Genomic DNA, 5,344 nt, shown 5'->3' with positions numbered 1-5,344 from the left:
TTGTCAGGTCAGGGCAAGAAATGACCCAGTCACACCCGAGCATAACTTCCAGCAGTCATCTCACTTTTGGGTCTCCAGGACCTTTTTCCACTTTTATAATAAGAATAAGAAAGGACACTGGAAGGTTTTTGCTTTACTGTGTTATGGAGGCTGATAGTTACTTGTTTAGAATTAAGATTTGTGGGATACTTCAGCAGTCTTTTCATTTTGAGTCTGAAAATCTGTAATACCTTTGTGGCCTTGGAAGACCTCATCATATCTACACTAGAGGCTTCTGCTTCTTTGCTGCCCTGCAGTGAGCAGCTTTCTTCCACTGGGCCCTTCCCCCATGATGGATGACCTCACCTTGGGCAGAGCAATGGACTCAGCCATCTATGAACTGAGACCTCTGAAACTGTTCGCCCCAGAGAAGCTTTTCCTCCCCCAAGTTGTTCTTGTTGGGTGTTTTAGTCACAGTGACCCAAAAGCTAATTAAAACAGAGCCACACATCATTGCACCTACTTCACAAATGTGTGTGTGTGTGTGTGTGTGTGTGTGTGAGAGAGAGAGAGAGAGAGAGAGAGAGAGAGAGAGAGAGATCATGCACACGTGAACAGTGCTGGGAACTGAACCAGGTCCTTGCACATGCTGGAGAAACACTCTTAATGTGCACATCCCAGCCCTGGGCTGGGAGCTTCCTGGCCTAACCAGCTCTCAAACTGTTAAAATGAGGCTGAACTGTCAACAGGAATTTTGGAGGGATACACATATTCTAACTGCAGCACCCAATAAACAAGAGCCCAGGTCCCCACTAGATGTGCCTTTTGTGAGGGGAGTCCTTCAGGTTGCACTGAACAGCCTTAGATAGGAACTCAGATCTTGATGAAGCCAGAAAGATCCCTGGCAAAGCAAATTCATGGCAATTATAAAAACCAGTGCTTTTTTTTCCTACAGGATATAAGAGAATAATGTATCAAAACGCCCCAATTTTTATGGCATTGAATAAATACCTTATATAACACTGTTACATCAGTAACTGAAGAGGTGGGGTTGGAGAGGTAGAGCAGCTGCCTCTGTACCCTACTGAAGTCATGTTTCTATAGACTGACAACGGCTCTCTCTCATCTCTTTCTCACATTAAATGGAACCCCCTGGGGACCACAAGGAAATACTGGTAGAGCATACCCAAAATGAGAGGTAAGAGAAGTAAAATGTTTCACTACAATCATCAACTAAATAGGAGGGAAGATAATCATATAAGTAAGCAAGGTACCTAGAACAGAGGCAGCACCCTTACCTGGGAACTCATTAGAAATGCAAATTTTCTTGCCCCACCCCAGACCCACTGAGTCAGAAACTAGGTTCTAAGTTTGGCACCTAAACAAGACTTGCAGATGATTCTGATGCAGACTGGAGTTTGAGGGCTGTTGCTCTTAAGTTCTAACTGGGTCTTTTTGCTTGTTTGTTTCTTTTTCAGACTTTTTTCCCCAAAGAAAAACTCCCATGAGCAGGACTCTGTTAATAAAAAGACCCAGAATAAGATTAGCTGTTGAGTGAGTCATTTGTTACTAAAGTGTTTGTCAATTTTGAACTATATTTAATATTTAAATATGAATATTTAAACTAAACGGTGCAAAAAAAGGCTTTGAGTTCATATTTTGTGGCAAGGCCTGAAGTTATTGTTTCACTTATTTTATTGGAGATATTTGCTTTGAATTTCTTCAACATAAAAGAAGTCTTTATATAAAATTTTCTCTGTGAGTTTGTATTTCTCAAAGTTCTCCTCCTTATATATGGCTTCCTGCCCGAAATAAATTTAAAAATTGTTTTACGAGGGTTGGGGATGTAGCCCAGTGGTAGAGCACTCACATGACATGACAAAGACGTTGGGTTCAATTCCCAGCCAAAAAAAATCAGCAAAAAAATACTGTTAACAGTGATAGCCTCTTTTGTTTTACACTAATAGGTGGTTTTTGGAGACCTATTTAGAATTATGACATATCAACTGCAAAGATCCATTTTTATAGACATACCCTTATGTCCAGGGTTGTCAGAAAGACAAATCTGTGTATCTCAAGTGAATCAAGTTAGTGACTTCAGGCAAAAATGAGACTGACCATTTCTTCTGAAGAACCCTAAACTTTTCCAAAAGAGAGTTGTCCTGTTGCACTGACTTCTGACAAATTATGTGAAGCTATGATTTTCTAAAATGTGATTTGGAAAATGTATGTTCCAAGGAAATCAGTTGAAAGAGAAAGCTTTGCATTTGTAATATGAAAAAACACCAGAAGTATTGGAGAGTTTCCTTTTCCTAGAGGTTATATGTACATAGCATTGAGAGAGCAAAGGAGAAAGACAGCAAAATTTCTCCAACAACATGTTGGTCAACCCCAACAAATTTTTTCTAGTCCCTCAAGTTGAAACAAGTCAGAATAAGTCAGTAAGTTGGCCTTAACTCATGCATGATATTATTAGGTGCTCAAGTGAAGTGATTGATGACTTGGTTTTCTTGATCTGATCAAAATTAAAATTTGCCTCACTGCCAGCCACTTCAAAATTATTTTTTCTTGCCTGTTGCTTTGCTCTTTTTAAAAATATTTTTCTAGTTGAATATGGACACAATACCTTTATATTTTTGTACGGTGCTGAGGATAGAACCCAGTGCCTCCCACATGAGAGGCATGCAGCATAACACTGAGCTACAACCCCAGCCCAATGTTGCTTTGCTCTTTAAATCCAGGTCTCAGTTTCAAGATTTGTTTCTTGAGTTCTAGTAGCTGACATTTCTTGGGCTCTTGTTCTGGGCCAGTACTGTGCTAAGAACTTTTATGGCATTTCATCCAGCTCTCACAACACCCCTAATATGTGGAAGATGATATCTCTTTGCACAGGAGGAAACCAAAGAGAGATCAGAAAACATGCCCAAGATCACACAATGATAACTAGTTTAACTATTGCCAAAAAGCAAAAAGTAATCTCTCCTATGCAAACTTCATGCTCCTAAGCAAACTAAAAAGCAAAACAGGGCTGGGGATGTGGCTCTGTGGTAGAGCGCTTGCCTCACATGTATGAGGCACTGGGTTCGATTCTCAGCACCACGTATAAATAAATGAATGAAATAAAGGTCCACACCACTAAAAAAAGAAAAGAAAAAAAGCAAAACAAACAAAACACCAGTCACCAGTGCTCTAGACCAGAGATGAACTATCTGGGAAGCACCTGCAGAGATGAAGTAAAAGAGTAAGTGGAGTCTTTAATTCAGTCAAAGAGACCAAGAAAGAACATAACAGTTTCCAGGAAATCGTAGGAAGACTATATTCCTCACAGAGAAATAGAGAAGGGGAGGGGATTTTTTTTTTCTCTGTATAATTTACATGAACTCTCCAGATCCAAAGAACTGATCTCAAATTGTGGTCCATGGAACAGTAGCAGGGGTAGTGTCTGAAAGTTCATTATAAAAGAACAATCTAAGGCCCTCCAGAGCTGTTGAATTTCAGACCCTGGAGGGAGACCCAGCAGTCCGCATCTTACAAAGTCCTGCACATGGTCCCCGTATACACTCAAGTTTGAGAACCACAACTTTGGAGTTCATTTTGTGAACTAGTAGGAAAACTGATCAGAACAACTTATTCGGAATAGCATTTGCATGTTTAAATCTTGGACCTGCATACTCTGGAAATTATTATTATTAACAAGCTTAAGAACATTAATCCAATTAAGCTAAGAGTTCTGCCACCAATACCTAACCATTGCTTTGATCCCCTACGTTCAAAAAAGAAATAGCAAACACTTTTTAAAGATTTATGATGTGCCAGGGGCTGTTCTAAGTGTTTCACATCGATTCACACATTTAATCTTCAGAACAACCTATGAAATAAGTCTTCTTTTTATTCTCTTCTTATAATTGAAGACACTGACACCAAAAAAAAAAAAATTAATTAACTTGCCCAGGTCACACAGTAAGTGAATGATATTTAGGATTTGAATGTAGCCACATGAGTCCAGAGTCGTTCCTGTTCCTAACTTCCTAACTGCTGGAGTAAATAGGGCCAAAAACTTTTAAAAAAAAAAATTTTTTTTAAAAAGAAAAGAAAAAGAGAGAGAGAGAAAAAAAAGAAGGAAGAACAAAAACAAACAAACAAACAAAAAACACTTACCAAAGGAAGATATTTGTAGGCAAAAGAAAGAACAAGGAGGGGCTGGGGTTGTGGCTCAGTAGTAAAGTGCTTGCCCCCATAAAAAAATAAATAAAGTTATTATGTTAAGAAAAAAAAGACAAAGGAAAAAGTTAGCTAAGAAATTTGAATTTTGAAGAATTTTAAACCTACTTGTCAAACTAGTTAGCATATTAAAAGCAAAAGTACAATAGTCAGAGTCCTCCCAAATATATTTTGACACTCAAAAGTGTCCTCACGTTAGTACCTTGGGACATTTGGAAGAAATGATAAGCTTGGGGATTCTGTGAATCTATTGATTTTAGGATTCTGTGGAGGTGTTTCTGAAACAGTTTCTTTCCCTGCTTCTATAATACTGTCAACTTCATCCTGTAGCCGGGTATTTATCCCCAAGTATGGTAAAGAATCACATCAGAAAGCAAATCGTAATGGAAAGATGAACTATCCGCTCCAGTTGCCATATTGTGTCCTAGTCAGGGCGCATGACAAGTAGAAAGATTTTACTGCAAGCCCCTCCATTTCTATTCTCAACATGTAAGTATCTGCTTTCAGGCCCTTCCTGGGTACTGAGCTTCCTGAAGCTGTGTCAATATTAATTTTTGCTCTCTTACTAGATATGTAGTTAACCGAAAACATGAGGTCAGAGACGGTGAATTCAAAAGGTGTGAAAAGCCCTGCCACTGTTCCCTGCCTCCTCTATGGAATTTCTGTGGCTCTGCTTAACTCAAGGGTCAGAGTTGGGTGTCCTTATCCCAGGAAACCTGGAAGTTGTCATCACTACTATTTTCCAAAACAGGTCAACTTTCTTGTGACTGAGGAAGAGAGAAAAGACTGGGTTAGAAGGAGGGAGCCATGTAGTGGGGTATACAGGTACTTTCAGGGGAACAGTGTCTCCTCATCAAAAAATTTGTTAGGATTTTGTACAGTGCTGAATGGAGAAGTATTCTAAGAATAAATTTACTTAAAATCTGTCTTTCCTTTTTCCATGACAAGAATGTTGACTTTGGGCTGGGGATGTGGCTCACGTGGTAGCGTGCTCGCCTGGCATGTGTGCGGCCCGGGTTCGATCCTCAGCACCACATTCAAACAAAGATGTTGTGTCTGCCGAGAACTAAAAAATAAATATTAAAAAATTCTCTCTCTCTCTCTCTCTCTCTCTCTCTCTCTCTCTCTCTCTCTCTCCCTCTCT

This window comes from Marmota marmota, unplaced genomic scaffold (genome assembly GCF_001458135.2).
Source record: "Marmota marmota marmota unplaced genomic scaffold, marMar, whole genome shotgun sequence".
NCBI lineage: Eukaryota > Metazoa > Chordata > Mammalia > Rodentia > Sciuridae > Marmota > Marmota marmota.
Note: the sequence above shows the minus strand (reverse complement) of the source record.